Below are 25,425 nucleotides of genomic sequence, written 5' to 3'. Positions count from 1 at the left end.
GGAAAATTATCGTGACCTAGCAAGCCGCCTGGGGGACCCTCAGTGCTCTGCCAGCACTGTTAGGACTGCTGCTCTGTGACACAGAACAGGTGGGGTCAGCACTACTGTCCACTCTGGAAACCCCACGCCAGTGAGACTGGTCAGCGAGGTCCCTTTTCTTCATTAAATCAGGAAAAATCTGCCGAAATTTTACCTTGATTTTTATTCTGAGATTCAGAGAAAACATGAATAATATCTCTTCCCACAACTACAGGTGATCGTCTTTGAATTCCCAGTGGACGTACTCAATTCATCTCATGCAGTCCTTGTCACATTTCACCATCAGTTTTAGCTATTTGTGTTACGTCTGTTATTCTTTATTAGGCAAAGTTCCATCAGTGAGACTTATTTTGAGATTTTAGAAAAGCATCTCAACCGTGTATCTTGAATATTTAACAGTCACTCACACATATTTGTTTTTTGAATTGACTTACATAATTGGTAAAACCCAAAAGAATTAGATCTATACCACAAGGTGTCCTGTATAGAATGTTTCAAATACAATTTAACAATATGTGTAAGAGCTAAAACCACTTAGAAGAATATAAGAGTATATCTTTGTGACCTTGAGTGAGGTAACAGTTTCTTAGATATGATGCTTAAAGTGCACGCAGCAAAAGATAACATAATTGGGCTACATCAAAATTTAAAACTTTTGGGCTGCCAACAATACCATCCAGAAAATCAGACAATCTATAGAATGAGACAAAATATTTGCAAAGCATATATCTGATAAGGGACTGAAATATAAAATATATAAAGAAATTTTACATATCAACCATAAAAAGACAAATAACCTAATTTAAAAAGAAGCTAAGAATTTAAATAGACATTTCTTCAAAGAAGATACACATATGGCAAATAAGCACGTGAAAGTGCTTAACATCATTAGTCACTAGGGAACTGCAAATCAAAACTACAATGAGACACCACGTTATACTCACAAGGACGGTTATAATTGGAAAGAAACACAGTAACAAGCGTTGGCAAGATGCAGAGAAACTGAAACCCTCATACTTTGTTGGTGTGAATGTCAAATGGGGAAGCTACTGTGGAAAAGCAGGTTAGCAGTTGCTCAAAAGGTTAAACATAGGCTTACCATGTGGCCCAGACACTCCACTCCTGGGTATATATCAAAGAAAAATCAAAGCGAATGTCCATACAAAAACCTGTACCCGAATATTCACTGTAGCATAATTCATAATAGCCAAAACTAGGAGGAACCCAAGTGTTCATCAGCTAATAAGTGGATAAACAGCATGTGATATAGCCATACAATGAAATACCATTTGACAACTTAAAAAACAAAAGACGAATATGTGCCAGAAAATGGAGGCACCTCAGAAGTGTTATACTAAGTGCAAGAAAGCACACACAAGCAACCACACACTGCATGAGTTTTGTGATTCCATTTATATGAAATGTGCAGAATAAGCAAATTTATAGAGACACCAAGTTGATTAGTAGGAGGATGTTGGAGGGGAAATGGGAGTAACTGCTAATGATGCAGAGTTTCTTTCAGGAAAACAAAAACGTTCTGTAATTAGACTGTAGTGATTAAAGGACTGCACAATCCTTTCAATATATCCCAAATCACTGAATTGAATACTTAAAGGAAGTTTTTAGGCAGTACCCATTAGGCTTCTGGTTAGTGCACTATATCAATATTTATCAAATAAATATGACTATATTTTATACATCAGTATTTATTGTATTAGAAACTAAAATTTAGTACATTAAGAAACCATGTAAACAAATCATCAGGAAAAGCTAAATTGTAGGACTGAAAATAAAATAAATTTTAATTTATTGTCATTCATAAACCAAACATAGTCTCATAGACCACTTTTTTCAGGAGACAGGTTTAAGATCTACTTTAACTAGGTAACATTGGGTAAGTTAACTTTTATGTGCTTGTTTCTTCATCTGTACAATTGGAAATTTACCACATTCAAGATGCAATGTGAAAACAATAAGCTTTAGGGCAGACTGTTTTTTCCTAGTAATACACATGTGATAACACATTTTTAGCACTCTAGACATTTGACAATCTCTGACATATCTTTCCACAACAAAAAACATCTATGATCCAATTAGAAACCATTGATCATGCCCAGAAATCCACTTTTTGGTTTTAGTATGTAGACTGCCTTTTGAACAATTTCAAGAAGAATTCCAATACAAACATTTTGGGCGAAAGGAAGAAAGAAAGCTACTCCTGTCCCCATCCTCTGTTTCATGGATAAAGAAACTGTCTAAAATTTTTTTATGACTCATCTTCCCCTGTCCTGACAAAAGTAAACTTGAGGTGACTGAGAAGATAAATGGTTCCTCACATAAAGTGGGGGAGGGAAAACTGATTTGGGACAGTGACAGCAGGACACTCATTTGTCACAACTGCAGTGAGGTATCTTGGAAAATGACTCGAGCCTCATTGACTATTGTGTGACTGGAAGGACCAGCATCTGTTTTCTTCCCCTTCCTTAGCCAAACTCCGCCTCCTACTGCCTTAGTTCAATTTCACTGAAGGTTATTAGCAATATTAGCTGTCCAGGGCAGTCAAGTCAGGTGCCCAGCAGGAAGGCACGGGGGTGAGTGGGGCACTGAGGGAGGGAGGAGGAAGACACACCAACTAGGAGGGGGAGGCTGGGTTGTGAATTTGTAAGAACTAATTTGTCTAATATTCAGTAACAAAAGGAACACGTCTGTGCCGTGCATTAATGCAGCATCAATCACTGGATAACTGCTCCACACACATAATGAGAATATTCTCTGGCCAGCCCCGTGGTCTGTACAGACAGCTGGGGAGATAATAACCCAAATGGAATTTTTATTTTAATGCAACTCCCATCCTTTACACACAAAAATGAAACAGATTAAAGTTGGTCAAAATGTAACAGCCTTTCATAAAAGCTTAGTGTGATAACGTATTTATTCCAGCAGTGATGCCTAAAGGGCCTGAAATGTCTCCACTTGATTGTTGGGATTCTCCAGTTTAATGGCCCTTTTCTTTTTAATTCATTACAAGTTGCTTCAGTCTTTCCAGTCGTTGTGTCAAATAATATTGGCTCATTTGATTACATTTCAGGCTTTTTTTTCCCCTCCTCTTTTTCCTCCCCACCTTTTTTTTTCTTTTGAAATTGAAGTACAGTCAAGGGATGCTTAAAAAGCTGTATTTTATTCTGACTAACTTACTTTATTTTCAAATCAAAATTTAACCCATATTGATACTTATGTGAAATATTTAAAATATATATTTATACCTCCATTATATATGATAGTTGAAAAATAGATTCAATACAAAAAAAATTCACAGAAAACAGATCACCTTCATTACAACAAAAATTTAGGTCATGTTGGAGAAAAATCTCCCCTGTTTCCTATTAAAAATAAATAGGAAATGGGGGAACTTTTTTTGTTCCTAAAAAACAAAATCTAGGCAAAAAAGAAGAATTTTTTTTTTCATTTGTTAAGCTACTACAACTACTCTCCTAAGGACAGTTTAAAAATAAATTTGAAAATAGACATAATTAACATGAAAATAGCTTTTGGCATTTAATGATTTTCTAAGAAATAATCAGCAACTAGGAAATCCACCTGAATTTTTCTAAATGTAGGTCACGAGGCACAATGAAATCAGTGCACCAGGGCATTCGATATGTTGTCACGGTAGAAATAATGAACTCTTCATGTCAGGGTTCTTTCTTAAGGACAATTTAAAAATGCTAAAGAGGCCGAGAGGAAATAAGAAAAACAGTAAGCCTAACAATGACAAACAGGAGGAAAAAAATTTAATGAGGTCAAGTTGAAAATATAATTTAAGATAAAAGCCTCACTGAACTCTTCCTGCTGTTCCACTGCAAAACAGAATGATATGATCAGTCTCCTTGATCTCTGGTGCAGATTCTAACTCACGGAAGCTGCTTTTGCATGAAGAAATTGCATGTAAAATGCCTGTGTTAATAATGGGTAGAAGTGTATGATTTTATAATCTTGTATTTTAGGGCTGAAAGAATTAAATTCTACAGTAATAACATTTTAACATTGATTTTCTGGATCTAACTACCATAAGGTTGCCAGAAACCCTTTATCTCTTTACATGAATTGATGCAAATATTTTAATTAATTTTTGTCTTTAACCTGAATAAACCTTGGTTAATCAAAGACTAGGAAACAATTGATGAATAGCAGTAATGGATAACAGGTCTAACAATGGGTCTTTATTTTCACCACAAATTTCTAATTTTGCTTTAGTTTCAGCACTTAAAGACATCTTTCTCCTTAAAAAAAAATAAAAAATCTCTCTTACACGTCTAGATTTCCCCTGAAGAATCACTAATATGCATGCACTTATGTATTTCCGCAAGCAAAGAAAGGATGATAGTTAAATTTTTTTTTAATTTTTTTTTTAAATTTTTATGTTTGGAAGTACAGTTGATTTACAATGTTGCAGGTGAATGATAGTTAAATTTAATTTTCTGTAGCTCATATTCAAAAAGCAGTGTGTTTTCTTACTTCAAAATATAAAATTATACTATTACATGAGCGTGCTTTCCAACTCTGTATCTTTTCATTCTGAGAATCACTGTTTTAAAGAGACGCCTAATTGGGACAGACTTCTCTCGAAAACAGCTGGGAGTTGGATCAGAAGTCTGACCCCAGCCTCCAACATGGCCCCGATGATTCCTGCCCGCAGGTTTTTGAGCTCCCATGTAATCTTATCCCATACTCTACCAGAGTTGTACGTATAAACCAAAGATATGGCAGAGCTGATGAAATATGTTTTCTGAGATGAGTTTATGAAAACATTGTAGCTTTTGTTTGTCTACTCACGCTGTCTCTTGGATCATTTACTCCGGGAGAAGCCGGTTTCCATGTGGTGATCCGCCCTTTAGCGAGGACCATGTGGCAGGGAATTGAAACCTCCAACCACCAACCAAGAAGGCACTGAAGCCTCCTAACAAGGGCCATATGAGTGAGGCAGAAAGCAGATTCTCTAGCCCCGGTCGAGCCTTTAGATGACTGGGGCCTTGGCCTACATCTTGACGGCAACCTCATGAGAGACACTGACCCAGAATTGCCCAGCTAAACGGCTCCCAGGTTCCTGACCCTAAGGAACCATGTGAGATAAATAAGTCTGTATTGTTTTAAGTTGCTAAAATTTGGGATAATGTGCTATGCCATGATTGATAACTAACAGTTCCTGCTAGCATTCTGCAACCAAGCAGAGCAGGAATTGTTCTAAAGAGAGTGACACATTTCATTGCCAATAGATGTGTTATCTGTCTTGTGCACTAGAGTTGACCCAACCTGGGGATGTGGATAATTCCCCCCTTTTCCAAAGCAGGGCTATGCCTACATAAGTTATATAACTAAAACCAAACCAAAACAAAGCAAAACCAAAAACCAAAAACAAACAAAAATGACTGACCTATTGTGACCCATGGCATTTTTACTGCATATACTTTATTTTCAAAAATCCACTGAATAATATTCAAAATGGAAAAATAAGGTCACAAGAGTTTCACATGAACATTTTCATTCTGTTAACATAGGTTCATAATGCTAACCTACATTCAATGCTTGCTGACCTCATAATTTTGAGATTTATAAGAACTAGAATATTTGGCCCTAGATAAACACTAGATGAACAAGTGAGTTAACTAATTTACTGTTCTGCTAAGATAGATTTTACTATTGGAGTGGAATGTGTCAACACACAGCCAGAACAAATATCAATCACTCCTTTCTAAACAAAATTATATGCTGTAGCCACGTATCTAAACACAGTGTACTCTCTGAGAACAAGGTTAGAGAAAACTTTTCCTTCAAATATTTTCTTTTTTTTGAGCAGGAAAAATTAGGTTTGTCTGTTTGTTTATATGAATGGAGGTACTGGGGATTGAACCTAGGACCCTGTGCATGCTAAGCATGTGGTCTACCTCTGAGCCATACCCTCCCTCCAACCCCCGCCGTTATTTTCTTATTATGACTGTTCATCCTGGTCATACTAGTAAGAAAGAATTCCTTAGGAAGAGAATGAATCCTGAGACCTCTGTTAAGTCATCTATGTTGGTAGCCCAGCATCCTTTATCATCTTCGTGTTGTCTATTCCAGGAGAGGACAGGGTCACAGATTACTTAACTCTACTGGATTCCAAGGAATGACTTCATTTTCGTCCTAGTAGGTAACCAAGGAAACTGAACCCTGGGATCAAGGTCATCTGATAAGTTTTCGTGAAAACAAAGGCACGGCTCAGACAAAGAAGAGCAGAAATTGAGAAAACTGAGACGAGATGACAATTACTGTGTGATATACTGGACAGGCTATGAAACTCCTCTGAGTTTCCTCTGAAGAACCCACATACATATAAAATCAAAAGCAAGGGACAAGGCTCCATCGTTTCTCCAGCCTGCCCACCCTTGGAGTGCTGAATGCTACTTGCCGTCCCTAAATTCAACAGTTACTGTCGAGAGCTGAGACAGGGCCGAGCTGCAGACCCCACGCTGCTTGGCATTCAGCAGTCCAGTTTCCTTACCCATTTTTGGTTAATATTGCCCTTCTTGGAGGGACAGCCTCTACTTTGGGTACTGGTTAAGAAACTGAAAAGACTCGGCAGGGATAGAGAAGCAGAGTAGTGATCATGCTTCTCCAGGAGAGAAATGAGTATAAATTTACAAATTCTCAAATTCTCCCAGAATCTGATTCACATATGTAAAGAAAGATGATGTTCTGGACACATCAATCACATGACTGTCGAATTCAACTTCTTCTTTGACCGCCATTTCCCTGTATATAGCTCTGTGCCTTAGGGAACACAGGCTGGTCTGTACATGGAGTTGGCCACTGACTGGACCAGGTTGAGAATGGGGTGGTATCTGACTCAAGGGTAACCCATCCGTGAGCTGGCCAGCGGCCTCTAATGCTCACTACAAGAGCAGTAGTGGGCTTCAGGCACTGGGCTGACTAACATCCTCCCCCCTGCCCCCCCAACCAAGTGCTGACACACTTATAAGAGCATCATTCTGCTTTCCCCAAAGCTTCTTTTTTTCAGTTCTTTTTTCTCCTCTCTGTATCTCGCATGCCAAGATAAACTAGCCTTTAGTTGACACATACATTATTCTAGGGGATAATTTGTAAAATCTGGCACTTTATTGGCCATATTGTTGACTAGTAAGAGCAAACGATAGTGTCTTTGCATAGGGACACAAAAAAATTTTTCGGAACGAGAACTGTTAAATAAGGAGTAATATCGCCTTAATTTGCACACAGATATTTAAACCTTTGAAAGAGCTATGATGCTTTCTGAAAGAGTACTTTTTTAGATGCCTTATCCTAAAAGTAGTTTTGTACAGATCAGAATGCTGTTTCTGAAAGGAACTCTTACTCTGCTTAACATTTCACTAAACCATGTACTGCTTTTTTTTTTTTTTTGATTAAAATTCTCTGGATAAATGAACACAGGCATAAAACTATAACGATATGACTGGAAATTAGATATCCAGGTAAAGCTACCATATTGGTTTGGTTAGAGTATCGAGTCATGTCCATAGTTTCCTGCTCCAGTAAAACTCATAAGCCTACGTCTTAGACATATTAACTTCATGTGTTTTCCTGAACATGGAGGCTATTTTCTCACCATTGAGCAAAGAAAGATCCATAAAGTAATATTAGGCTCTTCATTCTCAGTGTAGTAATCCAGTGGAAAAAAAAAACTAATATCCTGGGCAAACATTATAAATATGTGTTATTGCATACTACAGAGTGTTTGCATATCTTAAAATCTTCAATACCTTCTTGCAACAGCAAAACAAATCAGGTCAGACATCATTAAGTAGCTTTTCAAAAACTCAATAATTAACCTAGCTAAGAGTTACTGTTCCTTTTATCAGATTATTTTAATATATTATTGGGAGAATAACATGTGACATACAATCACATAAAATGGCAGTGAATAGGCATAGTGATTACGACGGTGGTTCTGTCCCGAACACCTTCCTTGTCAATATACAAAGCTGCTTTAGATGTGTAAATGAACCCTTTGCTGTCACCAATCAGAGCACTGTATAAACAGCAGACTTTCACACAAAATCCCTTTATGTTTATTACCTTCATATTTCCCTTTTTACCTAACTGATTTTTTTCCCCAGAATGCTCTATCAAGACCATTAGTGTTCATTTTACTTTAAAATGTTAGGATGAGAATTCCAAAGCACATCAAAACCACGGTGCTGATTTTCCATGAAAAGATTGTCACACAGACACAGGGTTAAAAGAGTCACATATGTGGACTTTCAAATGTATGGTAGTTTGAGAAAAATCTTATTAAAATGGCAGTTCTTATTATGGATGCTGACAAATTTAACTGAGCTAGAACACAGGGTTACAGTTTCAGTGACAAGTAAATTAAAGGAAAATCAGATATTCTATAATCAATGATTTATCTTTTCTCCTCTTCTTTAACCAAGGAATTAAATCCAGCCCTAGCTAGCCTAGTTATCTATGATGTGCAAGGCAGACCTGATCCATTGTGTCCCCACCGTGAGGGACAGCATGAATGACAGCCTTTGCCAGTCAAAGCCGTGATAAGGACCGGGTTCTGAGAGAAGCTCCTATTTGAGAGCCATCTGCATTGTCCCAGCCATCACTTCTGGCAGGAAGGCTGATTCGGGGATAAGAAGGTGATGGCGCTGGGTTTATTTCAGAGAAGGATCTCAAGCCAATCAGTGCCATCTGCATTTAGAACAACAGTCATCAATTTGGCTTCTTTCTTTCTTTCCTCCTTTTATTTTTTTTTTAAACTTTTCATTGTATACTTCCAACGCTTCATTGCATTTCGTGTGCTACCAAAAATAAGCCCTTGGCATTCAAGAGCAAACCAAACCAAAACATGGAAGAGAGCTGAGAATAATGAAAAGGCAGAAGCAAGAGGGCCTGTGAAAGATTCTATTCTGAGGGACTCAGATTGGTGAGATGTTAGCAAAGGCTGTGTTATAGGCTCACAGAGATTCAAATGCTAATTCAGAGGCAAAGGTTTACTGGAGTCTTCCAGGGAAAAGGCTGGCCTCTGCCCAAGAGGTGTGCATCAGTGAAAACAGTAACATAGAACTATCAATAGAAGGGTAGAAATGAAACGAAGTAATAGGTGACCCTGTCAGCAGCTTGAAAGCCCAGTGGAATTAAAAGATAGGGAAATTTCACTTCAGATAGGCATTGTGGAATGTTTGATTGTCCAAATTCTCAGTCTGTTTGCACCTCGCGAAAAAATAACTAGATACAGAAAGTGTATCCAGGTAGAGGCAACAAAGATTCTTTGGAGGGCCTGATACTCCGATCACAGCAAAGGGAAATATGATAAACCACACAAATCCTGATAAGCTTTCCGTCACATAGCTCCTCACCAGTACTTGGGAACTATTTAATTTAATAGGACTTGGAAACAGTTACTATTCAATAGCCAATGAGAAGTGGAGAGATTTTCTGGTGGAATGCTGTAGGCATAAAAGATAACAAGACAGTCCACAATTCAAGCCATACTGGGGAACTGCCACGGAGGATGGAGTGAAAGGAGAATGAGAAAGAGGGAGATCTGCATAGGCTGAAGCCTGGACAGGGGGCAGAGTCGAAGACAGGGATGGAGGATGCAGCGCACAAGCAGTAAGCAGCAGTCCGAGAACCTGCTGTCAGACCACCAGGGGCAGAGCTCTCCCCGGTCACGGAGCAAGCAGCCTGCCCCACCAGCTGGCCAAGCACAAGTCCAGATGGAGTCCCACCCAGGTTCAAGGTGGAGAAGCCGCTGTGCTAGAACACTTGGCTGCCAAGAAAGAGAGGATTACAGGGAGACCTGCAGCCCGAGTCTGAGCCCTGAGCTTTCCCATCTCACAGCCTTAGCCTCCTGGTATCCAATGGTCCCAGGGCATCCTGAAACCCAGCGAACCCGTATCTCCTACAGAGGTATTAATCAAGTCTCTCAATTCCCAACTAAGGACTAAGGCAGCCAGGGAGCGGTCTGCATTTAGAGGCACAGGCTTTGAAGTCAGGCTGCCAGGACTGGAACTCTGGCTGCCTTACTTATGAGCTGCGTGGCTTTGTCAAAGTTACTTACAATTTTGGTGCCTCCGTTTACTAAAATGGGGCTATTGTTCATAGCCCTTACTTCTCAAAGGGTTATTGTGATGATGAAATGGGTGAATCTGTGTAAAGCATTTGGAACAGTCACTTGACTCCCTGTAAGTTCTCAAGAGCTATTTCGTTGTTGTTGAGATGGTGGTCGCTGGTGCTGTCATTTCATCAGATTGGTGAGGTAGAGAAGTTGCCCTTCTTTGCCCTACCCCCACGCCAATTTCCACTTCCAGATCATGTCTTTATCTGCGTCTTGCAAAACTTGCTATTCTGACCTCATTACATCTTTGGAGCCACTGTTAACTCATTTCTCGGTCATATCCCTCGACTCATGAATTTAGCTCTGGGCTCTGGCTTCCCGGTCACCCAAACTTTACCCAGTCTCGATCACTTGATCATCAGTCAGGCTGATCCAGCCAATGGAACAGACCCTCAAGTTCTCGACCCCCTCATCTCAGATGATCTTGTCCTTCACAAGACCTCAGGACACTTCCTCCAGATCATACTCAAGATTTTCCTATCAGCAGAATCTGCACCATGTCCCAAATCTGAAATGCAAACATTCCACCCTGGAATCATAGTTCCCCATCCTTTTCTCTTTCTTATTCAAATGGTACTCCGTTTACAACATTATAGTCCCAGGGGTACCAGACCTGCCAGGTTTTCATCTTATGTCACCTTCCTCCTGACTTCACTTTTTCTCCAACTTCGAAGCAAAAACTTCATTATTATAATCATACCTTCAACTACATGGTTTCTCTCCTTGATTGTACTCTCCATGCAAAATTCAGATTCCAGATGAACACAACCATCTGCTTTCTTAATTTTTTAAATTATTTTTTAAGTTTTATTTTTTTGGGGGGGCGGTAATTAGGTTTACTTATTTATTTTTAATGGAGGTACTGGGGATTGAACCCAGGACCTCATGCATGGTAAGCAGGCACTCTACCACTGAGCTAAACCCTTCCTCCACCATCTGCTTTCTTAATGCTCCTTCCTGAGTGGTTGAATGTAGCTGGAGAAAATTATACACCCAGGCATACTGTTTTTACTTTAACTTCATGACCTCACCTCTCAGGTGGCCTCAGAACTACTCAGCGATTCTCCCATGTTTCTCAATTAAGCTCCCATCCCAATATCTGACATGACTATCTGACATGACTACAATCTCTTCTCTCCCTCCCTACCCTGACTCTCTGATTCACTCATAGCTAATGGCCCTGCCTCCTGTTTCACGGTCAGAATAAAAATCACCAGAGCCAAATTTCTTATAAACAGATCTGCACATTCACTGATAAAAGACATTTCTACATACTGAGGTATGGGGAAGTCATTCTGGCTTATTATACATGAGTTAGCTTGAATTTTATGCTAACTTAAACAGCTTGTTTGTGGCCTATCAAACATGCACTGTACATCTGCTTTAAGTATTAAAGAAAGGGGCACATTGATCAGAAGCAAAGACTGTCCATGTGACAATGAATATATATATGTTCATGCATAACTGAAAAATTGTCCTCTACATTGGAATTTGACACAACATTGTAAAATGACTATAACTCAATGAAAAAAATTTTTAAAAAAACAGTAAAAAAAAAAAAAAAAAAAAAAAAAAAAAGACTGTCCATGTGAAAAATAGAGACCTAATGATGTCTCCCTTCCTGGGATGTCAGTTCTGGTCCTCCTTCGATAATGCCTCCTTTCCCAGCTGCCAAGGATGTACTGATTCACTGTGTATGTGCTGATCTGGTTTTTTGTTTGTTTTGGTTGTTTTTAAACCTTGAAGAAGTGCTTCCCTGACTTGTTTCATGTTCTTTGTTCTGACAAGATATAAAATTGTGCTGAACACCATCCATCTCTGGAGCAGTTTCTCAGTCATCTGAGAAGCTGGCTTCCAGGCTACAGTCCTCAGTCTGGCTCAAATAAAACTCTTTTCTATTCTTATTATAGATTGTTTATTGATTATTTTCATTGACATCACTAATATACCCACGTATCTTCTCTTTTTCCCTCCTTTCATATCTAAGAAACATAAAGGCCAATCCTTTCACAAATGCTTAGATTCCATATTGGCTTCTCTTTCAAGCGTTTTACTCCCATTTCTAACTTAAATCCAATAATTTTCACTCTTCAAGTCCACAGACATTTGGGGGGTGGAATTGCTTCTGGATTTATGTAGTCATTGATATATTTGTATATAGGCAGGTTTATCTGTACATGGACACACAGTCTTAATGAAGTACACAAAATAATTAAGAATATTTAAAATTTCTAAAACCATAAGACAGATCTTCATGAAGCAAAATAAAAGTAATATGGCACAAACATACCTTCTGCTTCTCTGCTTTTCACAATCATCAAATTCAAGTTCTCATCAAATTCAAGTTCAATATCCCCTACATTCACTCTTATTGGTTCACTGCATTGATTATACTTCTCAAATCAGCTGGGGTAATTTGCAATTTGTGATGTGAATTGGTCTTTCTCAAAGCCTGTTCATTTTGTAGATGTTTTAATTTTGAAGTGACTTTCATAATTCTCTCTGTCTTTTTGGTCACAATTACAACGGAAGAAAACAGCTACATTAAAATTGCACAATATGCTATGACATAAAGCTGGATACTTAAAACCTTTCGATGATAGGAGCTAAATGCATGATGAAAAATAGTTTGGGAGTGATTTCTGGAAAGATTATTGCACTGAAGGCATTCCAAGTTATGCGGATGCAGATGCTGCAGCAACACTTCCTTTCCAGAAATGCAAATAAAGACTCCAACCATTCCTACGTTGAGAAATGTATGAAAGTAATGTATTCTGAATTGCTTTGGGCTGCTGGACAGTATTACTTTGAATGTATTTTTTTCACTCCCAGATGGACCAAACAGTTTTTGGCTTTTCTTCTTCTAATATGAAAGAATAGTAACTAAAACAAATGGACGTTAACACTAAAGAGTGTACGTGCATTAGTTCTTTTACTTCTCTCATCAACCTAATGAAATAGGTACTATTAAAGCAAAAAAATAGGAAATTGTCTGTTGTTGCTTTTACCATCTATGACCTATACCCTTGCAATTTTATATGATTTAACCTACTTTTAACACTCTGTTTTACAGAGGAGGATACTGAGGTAGACAGAGGCGAAGCTGATTACTCAAGGCTTGTATCACACCCAGGTCGGTCTGGTTCAAGAATTGGAGACTTACCACTCACAAAGGTCTCTTAGCCACCCTGGAAAGGTCAAGATGACCCTTCTTTTTCTAATAATGGGAAAGTTTCATCAGTGATAACTCTTGAGTTCTGCAACACTGGCTTATCGATAATTCAACTCATTCAGATTTTATCACATAATTCTTGGACTTTGTCAGCCTGAGTAACACTCACTATGCTAACGTAGAACCATGAAAGGAAAATAGTTCTTTAAATGACATATAATAATCCTAAATTATTCATTGTTTCTGAAAATCACATAACAAAGAATCTTTAAATGGTCTAGCTTATCTCTTGAGGAAACCTGAAAAAGCACGTTATGTCTCTGTGTGCTGTAATTCTACGATTAATCAAAGTTCTGGCCTCCAGGCAAAGACTGGCCAGTTGCTATCAGGAGAGAATCAGGTATAAAAGAATACAGGGGAGGACTGAGGGTACATATTTATCAGTCAGGCCTGAGCAATTTGAGTAAAAACAGTATTTGACTTAAGTGATAATTTAATCTACTAAAATATTTTCTTTGCATGATGATTTGATATATTTTCTCATAAGTTTAATAGAGTTGAATTTGTATAAGCAATGCCAGATGAAACAACACTTACTTAAAGAAACTAGAAAAGAAATTTAATCAGCAATTAAGAATCTCATTTTGCCTGTTCTAAGTAGTCATTATTTTAGCATTATTCCATGATTATATTAAAAGGGGAAAAAAGCACATTAACACTACATTACTTCACAGACTCACACCAAAAATTGACAACAGATATATTTATTGTCATGAGCAATATGCTGAACTGACTTTTCAAAACATGATTAGGGGATTAATTAAAAGTGACTAAGATGGCTGAATTCATTTCACTAGCTACCCTGGGATTTGTAAACACATGCTCTGACAAATATATATTCTTTGATGAACTTTCCTTTTGAAAAGCATAAAGTGGAAAAAACTTATTAGTATATTAGCATACGTGATGTATTAGCGTAGAACGTGTAGGTATTAACTCTGGCTTCAGCCAAGGAAGAGCTCACTGAAAACACATTCCTCTATTAAACAGAGTCCCATCTACTTTGGGAGAATGAGTGTGTAAAACACAGGCAGCTAGGATCGCTTCCAGAGAGGTTCCCATCTTTGATGTCTCCTAAGTGGACAAACATCAAGCTGTACCACCAAATAACCAGCGGAGGGTGCTGTCAAGAATAGGCAGTAGATTCCACATATTTACTTGAGATGAAGAACTTGAGAGCAGAAATGGAGGTGAGGAGCGAGTCTAGTATCTAAAAAGGAAGCTAGCATCTCAAGTTCATCAAGTTAGTTCCATTCTGTTTTACTGTGACCAGATTTACTCACGTTGCCACCGTTAGCGAACTCTGTGTGGATGCTGCTCCCTGGATCACACTCTAAGTCTCCACCTCCTGGCTAAATAAGGTAACGAAAAAGCAGAAAAGTCTTACTTCCAGGCACAAAATAAAAGCTACTTGGCTCTTCCTAAATGCTCCCCATGAGGACTACTTAAGACTCATAAGTTTTGCCTGCTTTTGAGACAGGGAGGAAGGCGGCAGGGCACAACCATTAAAAGAATGACACAACAATTAACACCAAGATGGCAGGACATTCAACTCCCAGTGGACCTTGAGGTCCAAGATGGCAGGAGATTTGACTTCCAGTAGACCGTGAGCTTCGTTTCTACTCATTGTAATATACCAGCTTGGTAAATAGCACTCCCACAGGTGCCATGACAGTTCTGAGGCTGGCCATAAAAGGTCAAAAAGTGGGTGATGGCCCAATTCCTAAGACCCGTCCTTTCCCCACAGTGGCTGGACTAATCCTCCCACTTGTTGGCATTTGCAATAACCAAGCCCAGAAAAACTAGCAACACTACCCCTCGTGACCTCTCGCTCCCTCGCCTTCCCAGACGGCCCGCACTCTGTCTGTGGAGTGTGTATCTACTTTTGCTTTAACTAAGCACCCAACCCCACACCTCATGGTTTTCTCTTGCCTTCTGAGACAGCCTGATCTCTGTCTATGAAGTATGCATCTCTCTGAATAAATTTTACTTAACTATTGCTTGCTTTTGAATTCCTTCCTTCATGAAACCAAGGACCCTCATTTGATGGGGCACGTCCCAGGGGCTCACCTGGGACCTGGGACATGGCCATCCTCTCATGCCCCATTTTCCTATATCGTTTTCAGTCCCAGATACATTTTACCCTTCCCTGGTGGGAAGGTAGCGATACGGAAATAGTAAGTCCATCAGTGAAAGCAGCCCCATTCTCTAAGATGGTGGACTCTTAGAAAGATCTGGACACTGCTTTTTAGAGGAGACCGAGGCACGTATAAGCAGAATTTTGACAACGAGCCTTTCAAACAAAGTTGAGCTGTTTTATAACAATCACCAAACTTGTAAGTCTGTATTTTTAAATGTGTTGTATATATCAAATATATTTTTCTGAACACATTTCAGCTAGTACACAGCCATCAAATGTCAAGGAACACAAAGCAATCTTACCCTGCATTTTACACAGCACGAGTGGCTCTCATACAACATTAAAAACAACTATATTTATAATTGAGAATTAGATTTTGCTTTTAGATTTATTTTCCCCTGTTCTTTTTAAATGAATAGTTAATACAGTTGTACAAGCCCTCTTCCTGTCCTCTGAGCCATATTAAATGTGGCTTGGATTCATAATTATATTTACCAGATTTTTTTCATATTTGAACTGCATTGTATAGTTGTGTTAATGTCAACCATGCCCTAGCATAGACAGAAGGTAAAATGCATCTTGGTTATTTCCGTAAGCTTAAGCAAATATATCTGGATGCATAACTATGTATAAAGAAAGGCATGTAAAATACCTTACCTATATGCATATTGTTTATCGATATTTTATATTCACATATATATACACCAACATATAGAGAGAGCAACTGAACATTATTTTATATCTCAGTTTCACACTGAGTGATTTTCATTTTCAGAGACGATACCACTGAGAGGTAGCAGTTACTGAAAAGATTTTGAGCTCTGTAACAACAGGGAGCGAGAAGAGACAGTGGCCACTTCAATCTTAAGCCCCTGGCCTTATCCACTGGTTCAGGGACGGGCTCAGAACTCCCAGGCTTTTCACTGTTTACCCTTCTCCTTTACAAGCTGCACAAAGGTTTTATTCAAATTGAACAGACGTCTCAGTTTGATTGATGTTCACAGCGACAACCGCTTCCCCAAAATTAAAGCAGCAGAAATCAAGGCGCACACTCTAACCGTGATAAGGATTGCCCTTTAAATTTCAACAAATGTGCTACCATTTGGGTGTCTCAGGTACAAAGGTAAAGGATGTAGCAAAGAACATCAAAAGTGCAGAGAGGGGCCTGGGCTTTAGCACTGCGGATTAACTGCAAAGGCAAAGTCCCTTAAGAAACAAGCCAGCAGGATGGTGTGTGTAAGGCTCCTGCCAATCACTACCTGCTGAAGACAGGAAGGGATGCTGGGAAGAGAGAGACGTTTAAAAATGGCCTGAAAGATGCAAGAGCAATGCTGCACCTACCATCCCAATTTAGCAAAGCAGAGTAAGCACTAAAGTTGGAAAGGAACAAAAAAGTCTTCTTAATAGAAGGAAAGCAGGGAAAATAAAAATAAAGTGGGACTGCACCTTCAAGAGAAATAGAAATTGTAAATGACCACATTCCCTTGGAGAGAAACTGAAAAGACGGGATGAGAAGTGATTCAATTCAGAAACTCAGGACCAAATAATACATCATTCAGTCTTGTTTGTGTTCATTTTCCCCACTTATATTTAGAATTTAATTTTAAAAATTAAAGTTATTTGCCCATATATTTTGTGAGTACCTGAATACCCTAAGTTGTATATTATACAATGCCATTCATTTTAGCAAATGATACTGTATCCTCTTCCTTTGGAGATTTCAGTTACAGCTGGCTTTTGTGAGGACTCTGGTTCTCATTTTTCTACTCTAGGCAGGGAGGTATACGGCCTTATCTGCTGCATCTCGTTAGGGGTTTTTGGTTTCTTGGAGGAAAATATTTAAGGTAAAAGATAACCACATCACAACTGTGCTGGACTCTAATCACAGGTGTCTGGTGCTCACAGCCTTCTGAAGCCCTTGCCCTTGCAGTGGATGGGGTGTGCTGACCCTCAACCTTCCACTTGCTTTTCATTCCTTCACTGCTCAATCTTCGACCTTGACCTCAAAGGCAAACTCCGGTTTCCTGACATCTACATAGAACAATGCACACATTTTTTTTCAAATTGAGGGGTGTTTTAAATCAATGGTTGTGAGTTGTGGTTGTGAGGTCAATTTAGTGGATCACAACCAGAAAATGAAATTGAACAGACTAGATAGAAAATATCAAAGTCCATCAATTGTCATAGGGGTAAAATGTGGTTAAGTAAACTGTGTGTGTATGTGGTGATGTAAATGTATTACTGTTTGCCATCAAAAAACGTTGAAAATCACTACTGTAGAAGAATACTTATCCAAGAGGCTAAAAAGTCAAAATTATCCATAACAGAATTATCCTAGAAAGCCTTTTCAATTTATCTGATAACATATTTGTTATATTTAATTTCTCTGAGACACATACACTTGAAAACTGCTAATTTCTTATCATCATCTATGTCCAAAATTAGTAATATGCTAAAATGTATTTTTTAATTGTAAAGTTTTACAATTAAAATTTTTTTCATGTAAATTTAATTTTTGGGGATCACTTAGACATTCTGAATTCACAACACCGAAACTCCAAAAATAACATTAACTGAGACACATCAATGGTTAGATTCTCTAGCAAATGATCTTTGGCAGAAGCTCTAAATTTGGAGTCTTGAGTACTGCTCAGCAGGTAACCTTAGCTAATTTCTCTAAAGGGACCTCTATCCTCTCTGGCTTACCACAGCCGTCAACCTTCTTCTTGTTGACATGAGTTTGCTGAAATGAGTTACCAAGTCCTGGTCCCCTCCTCCCTAGCACAACCCATTTGATCTTATTCCCCCAGGGACTCGCTGTTACGTGTTTTTTAAATCGATCATTATACCGTTCCTAAGGTTTCAGTTAAAGGAAATAATCTGTGTAAAGCTACTGTAATCATGGACACATCAAAGTGATTTTGATTCATTCTCTTTTCAGAAAAATCTCCCAACTACACCATGCTAAACACATTGGTACAAACAACTCTCATAGGAATGTCAATTTCTAACATGAGGCTTTCAGATTTTTTAAAGTGAGGATTCAGATGCCACTGAATCACCACATAATGATCTGGCATAGATTTATTTATTTTTAAGAGTAAATATTAACCTTGCGCTGAAATATTTATTTTAAGATTATCACAGAGCAGAGAAATAAAAGTAATGATCACACTCTAATACTTGAAATATTATTTCACAAATATTACTAAAATACATCTAAATATCTCCACAGTTCCTCTTCACTTGAAAAAAAGGTTTTGGCCCTACTATATCAATTTATAAAATAGATAAATTGGAGATGAGTTTCCAGACCAGTGCTGTCCAATAGAAATATTATGAGTACAGATGTAAGCCACATATATGATTTCAAATGTGGTATTTTCTAGTTTCCACATTAAAAAAAGAGGAACAAGTGAAGTTGATTCTAATAATATATTTCATTCAACTCAAAATATTGTCATATCACCATAGAGTCAATATAAAAATTAATAAATCTTTGGAACTCAGTGAATCTTAATTCAGACATGTAATGTTTCACTTTGTCAAACAGCCACCTATACCTAGTACCTACTATATTGGAAACTACAGATCTGGAAAGTAACTGTGTGTTAGAATTATAGGAATATTTACTATAAAGTTCCTTTAAATCAGTTATTCTTGATGGATGGCTCTCTGAAAACTGGATTATAATAATCTACATATACAATGGAAAAATAATAATAATACCTTTTTGAAGTCACAAGATAAAAAAAATATAGTTAATGTATAAACTGTTTCTCAATTAAAATGTATTCTTCACTTAATTTGGAAAATTTCTGTTCTTTTTATGGTTCACGAAAAGTACTGGAACATTCAGTTATTTCAATAGCCCAACATGCTGACTAACTACTGATTAAAACAGTAACCTCTTTCCTAAATTTAACATGTGGCCTAATTTTTTAAAAACAATTGTTTTACATATAAATTTGCACAGTTACATTTTTGTAAAATATATGTATAAAGGGACATATAAATAGTATAGTGATCAAAGAAATATATAAGAACTTGTTGTTACTTGCAAAATCCCATGGAGAGGAATGAAATAAGGAAAAATTAGATCATTTTTATTTAGAGACAACTTTCACTTAAGCAATCTTTCTATGTTATAGTGTGTTATGACATCATTTTAAAAACATTAGCTGTAACAAAAAAAAATCCCTTTTCATGTATTACTGAAAGTGCAGTCTTGTAAATAAATGATTCATGGAAGTTCAATTACAAGGAAATGAATATCTAAAATAGCTAAATGCCTAGAATTCAAGAAATAAACCCAAGGAGTCTTTTTCTTTCTTTCTTTCTTTTTATTTTATTTTTTTGTAAACAGCCATACAGCTACATTTTTGGATAGTGTCTTTATAACATGCTTTCTGTTTGAGATTAATAATATGCCACAGAATAAATAATCCAGGTTAATTTGTTACTTAGTACACTGTCTTTAAAATTTTAGAAAATTAATATTAATCACATCTCTATGAGAAATTTTATAGCCAGACTTATTAGTAAAATGAACCTAATATGTATCACTATAAAAATATGCAGATAATATTCAGACAGTTTATAACTTATTACTAGAAGAGAAATTTAAATGTTTAAACTATAGCATTTGCTGCTGTATTGGTGACATTTTTTGGATAATAAATAATTTTATGACTGATTTCAAGTATATTATCATTTTCAATTTGTATGAAAAGCTATCTTATTCTATAGCTTGGTTATGATTATTTCTTGCTTTTATTTGCCTGAACAATACAATAAGGAGACCTATCTCTTCATCTGGCAAAAAATATTACTTTTTCATCTTCTGTTTACCTTAGGAGCATTCAATTTCAATGGCTTCATTACTTTTAGACACTGTTCCATTTTATTGTTCTTTTATCACTCGCTTTTTTTAGATGCTTATCAAACTCAACTAAAGGTCTTATGAAAATTTCAAGAATGGGATCAATATTTTCATATGCTACTAAGAAGCTAAAATATTTGTATTTTAAAAATTGACTTTGATCTTTCATCCCAATAACAATGAGGAATTATTTTATTTAGATGTTTCCATTTTAAGGTATACTCTATCCACCTAAGATTGCTCCAGCATCATCCAACTCCTGTCAGTTTGAAGTTGCAACCGAGATGCAAACCTTGAGGGTAAGGGAGAGTGCTTTATCCTGCTGGGCTTAAAAGAAATGCAATATTTTGATAAGATCCAGAAAGTCCTAAACAAAAGTAATGTAACCACTAACCCAGCCATCTTCATTGGCAGGCAGACAGCAGAATGGGGAAAGACATTTCTTTACTGGATTCGCCTATGTGTCCTCTGCCATGTTTTTTCATTATCTTAGCCATGTAGTAGAAAACTATTTTCAAGATTTAAAAAACAACCTCCCCCCTCAAGATTTACCGAAAAAAAAGAAAAAAGTGATCAGACTCTGGATTCCTTTAAATAAGGAAGTGTCTAATGACGTTAGTAGAGTCAAAAGTCCCAAAATTAACTTTACATATTTCAGAAATGCACTTATTTTATAAAATGAGCTTCAGTGACACATTTTGGAGTTCATTTCTAGTATGAGTCTAAAATTGCGCCAAAGGCAATCTTCAAAGTTTAGTTACAAAAAGTTTTGGTAAATGGCAGCATTGGCGGACCAACCTATGAGGTGCGTATAAAGAACCACTTCCATTGGCTTATAACCATATTCACCCCCATGAAGATCAAACTATAAGCTTTCCAACCAACAGTCCCAATATAATTAGGCAAATTAAAAAACTATAATAATGCTAAGATATTCTTTGTACCAAGACCATCCTTGTTAAAGGTAATTAAAGTTTAATATGTCACATTTATACATGTGAACACTCCCTTTTTATATATTTAACTTCCAAGAAAATATGAGACAGTATATTTATTTAAAATGCAATGATTAAGACAGATTAGATTCCATCTGAAACACCAAAACCAAAACAAGCAAATGAAGCAAAGGAGTAGATGTTATTAGTAAGGTGAATAGACAGGTAACTAAATGAACAGGGAATCTGACTTGGATTTTTAGGAAGGAAGGCAAAGCAGATTTGGAGTAGGTAGTTTTCATTTTGCCCTAAGAGGTACCCAACATCTGTCTATAGATACAAGCTGTTTCCTGGGCATAATGTCACAAAAGAGATTTCTGTATAGGTCTGTGTGGAAAGAACAATGAGTCTGGGCAATATTTTAAATTAGAGTATTAAAATTGGACCCAAAGATAATACTGCAATGATTCTAAGTTTAGAAGCGGAGAAAACACCGCTAAATCACCTCTCAGTGAAGGCATGTCTGTGCTATTGAGGTGATGGGTTCCAGGCAGGCTTTGTGATGACTGACCTAATTTAGTAAGACAGCAGATGGAAAACTCAAACACTGGAGGGCACTTTCTTGTTTATCTGCAAAGCACAGCACTTGTGACATAAACAGCAGACACTCTTGTAAAAGGTGCATGTGAGGGTGTTTTGGTTGTTTGGCTGGTTTGGTTTTGTTCATATTAGATTTTCTGGTACGTGACAAATATCTTAGAAACACTGAAAAGTGAAGAGGATTTTTTATATGTAAATGTTTTGGGGGTATGATTATTTTAACTTGTGGAAGTTTGAATATATAATCATTTTTTATTACAGATTATAATAAGAAATGTATATATACAAATTTATATATATGTATATATATGTAGAAAGGCTAGAAAATGCAAGCAACAGAAGAAAATTAAAAATGACATATAATTACATCACCCAGCGAGAACCATTGTTGATTTTCTGGTATGATATCTTCCTGACACTTCGATAGTTATAGGATTATTTATTCTAAGGAACTAGACTCAGATAGCCTTATGAATTTGAATTCACAGATTGTCATTCCAGTGGAGAGATGAGATTTCTCCCTGGTGTTGTCACTTCTGACTTAATGAAATTTTCACGTGCTCAGTCTTTCAAAGCTACACTGAGCCAGCCATCTCACTGCTGACATCTGCTTGTCTCTGACTGCAGGATAGCCCGAGGTCAGTTGGAAATAAGCACTGCTCCCTTCTGACCAGGTACCCAGTTATTGGTCATCACAAAGAAGGCAAGGAGTGATAAGGAGACACCTCAAGGCAGAGTGAATGGCATTTTTACCTGATACCCTCCATCCCCACAATGTCCTGGATGAGCAAAGCTTTTCCTGAATATTTAAGACAGAAAACTGCTAATCATAACTGAGTCTTCAGCAGCAAGCAATCTGAATATTTACTGAATAGGTGGAATGAAAAAAATGAAATCTAGGTAGTCAGCAGACATGATGGGATGTGAAATGACAATGGAGCGTCAACACCGTATCTGATTTCGCTCCAGAGACACATCTGAGGAAATTAGTAGCCTACACACAGGTCTGGGCGTCCAGCAGCCTCCTCAGGGTCCCCTCTGAGCCGCAGGAAGTGTGAAGTGGTACGGCAAGACCACCGGTGAGTCCCTGGACCACAGCCAAGGCCCTGGTGCTGAAACGATGCTCTCTGTCTCTCAGCCCCCAGGGGGGATGTGCTGAAGATGCCTCCCAGCAGGCACCCGGCCGGCAGCTGTACAGCAGGCGGGAGCAGGGCGGCTGCAAGCCCAGTGCGGAGAACACATGCCTAAGGACGGGCAGAAGCACAGCCCTCAGCCAGGCTGCACAGCTGCCGGCTGCTGGGAAGCAACAGGAGGGGCCCGCTGAGGCCCAAGACAAGCATCAGTGATGGAGCAGCTCTTCGTGCAGAGGCGGGTAGGCAACCACCAGATTAAAAAGCAGGGGGCAGACTCTGCTTCTGCAAACTGTAGGCTTGCAGGTGAGATAAAGTTGTTTTTATCTTGAGGCATATTTCATAATTACTTTCAGCCCCGGTTTCCTTCTCTCAATGAACCAACGTGCCCTATCTGAGAAGAGAAACAAACAAACCCCCCCCCCAGGAATTTAAAGTCCGGCTGATGGAAGAATCGATGAGCTGGTTATTCGTGGGAGGGTCTGTACGTCTGCTTGTGAGCGTGTGTCTTCGGGGGGAAGGAAGAGGGAGGAGATTTGCGGCAAGCTGCTGGGGAAAGGCAGCAGATGTGGGCACTGAGGAAGGGCGGTGGCTGGCTTTGAGTGGCTCTGGAGCAAGTCGTGTGGGCAGGAGGACGAGGAAGGGGCTGCACTTGTGTGAGGCTATGAGGCTGTGGCCACAAACACAGAACCCAGGCCCCAGTGACCTCGCTCATCACAGAGTGAGCCCAGATCACAGGCCCTCCTTCTCTCTTTCTTCTCTGCAAGCCGACCCAGGGCAGCGCTAGCATCCTGGGTGTCCATTACGTAATTATGGCCCCCACTGCTGGATCTCCACTATAGACCATGAATAACCTTCCCAACTCTTAGAGGAACTCGAAGATTTTGAAGGGAGGCTGACATGCTCTGTGAATGGGGGCTGCTGGGAGAAATGTCCTAATTTAGGCATCAGTGTGACGGTGATCTCATCCACACTCACAGGATGGTGAGGCCTGGGCATTCAACTTCCCCGTAAAAATTCAGGTGCTGGTTCTAGGTCTTGATTGTTTTGAGAAATTAATTATATAAAATAAATGATAATGTAAGGCAGTTAAATAGAAATGAGCACCAGGTAAGGGGGAGGGAGTAACCCAGAAGATAATGGTACACCTGTGCTCAGGATAAAGGGCTTCAGAGTTTTACTTCCTCTAAATGAGTGTCAACGAACAAGGTGGTTAGAATTGGAAAATGCGGCTGCGCAGTAGAGAGAAGGGCCCGGCTTAACATGACCCAATGCTCATTATAATGTAATTAGCACTGCGGTTTGGGCCCCCTCCTGTAGGTAAACTTTCTGCGTATACCATACTTTCAGTCTCCTGTTTAAATTTTTTTTCTCGGGTAAGACAAGAACTGGGGTCTTTTCCCTTCCCCTTTTGGGGTAACAATAGGGTCCTGGAATGAAGACATTACTTAATATTTTTCAAGAAGCACTGTAAGGAACTTCACCTGCGTTTTCCATTTTAATCCTCACAAGCCACTTTACAAATGATTAAATAATAACTACGAACGTATGTGACATAAATTTCAGGGAGGTAATAATCTACCCAGTGATGCACAGTTGTAAGGAAGGGAGTCAGAACAGTAAGAGACTTCCCAGTCAGAGGTTCCTTTGTTTTTCTGTATTTGGGTTTTGTTTTTTTTTTTTTTTTTGGTTTTTGGTTTTTTAATTTTTTTTTCCGATTGTACTTGTAATTCTCAAATGGAAGTAGGAGGGGAGGTGACAGAGGAAGTCTAGGTCTGCATAACTGCAGAGAGCATAACTAATACATCTGCTGCTTTCATTATACAAATTATAGAAAGTAAAGCCTGGTACAAATGCTCTTGGCTGGTGGGATCCTGAACGCCAGCCTGAGAAACACCGCAGGGTTGTGTGGCTGGCGAAGCCCTGCCTCTCACCGAGCTGACTTCCCAGGGGACCAGAACATACAGCTTTACGAGAACATCAACATGCTCATTTTTGTTTTTCTTTGGGAGCTGGGATTATGGGCAAATACCTTTTTTGTTTTCACAATAAACCTGCATCCTTCTTAATCATAAGAAAAGTTATTAAATGCTGATTCAGTTTTTAGTACATTTATGATAATATGGAAATGATTTTTGATCGAGCAGTCACATTAAAAAGGTAGTAAACAGAAGTCATACAGATAATAATATAAGCATGTCTATAGGAAAAACAGGTCATTTTGATTATCCTTTAAAAACTGCCCGCAGTACCCAAATCGAGGTAGTAATAAGCCATCTAAACAGTTTTCTTGCAACTAGATGAA

The 25,425-nt window shown here is 38.3% G+C and overlaps 1 protein-coding gene and 1 non-coding gene across 2 annotated transcripts in view; both read right to left on the bottom strand.

The window, feature by feature from the left end:
* The window catches only part of PDZRN4 (PDZ domain containing ring finger 4), a 322,510-nt gene that overhangs the window by 195,941 nt on the left and 101,144 nt on the right, over positions 1-25,425 (bottom strand). The window lies entirely within an intron of this gene.
* TRNAG-ACC (transfer RNA glycine (anticodon ACC)) lies at positions 11,056-11,132 on the bottom strand. The gene has a single exon. It is a non-coding gene; the product is annotated as a tRNA-Gly (tRNA).

Source organism: Camelus dromedarius, chromosome 11 (genome assembly GCF_036321535.1).
Source record: "Camelus dromedarius isolate mCamDro1 chromosome 11, mCamDro1.pat, whole genome shotgun sequence".
In the NCBI taxonomy this organism is placed as follows: Eukaryota; Metazoa; Chordata; class Mammalia; order Artiodactyla; family Camelidae; genus Camelus; species Camelus dromedarius.
Note: the sequence above shows the minus strand (reverse complement) of the source record. Positions and strands in the feature narration are given on the sequence as shown.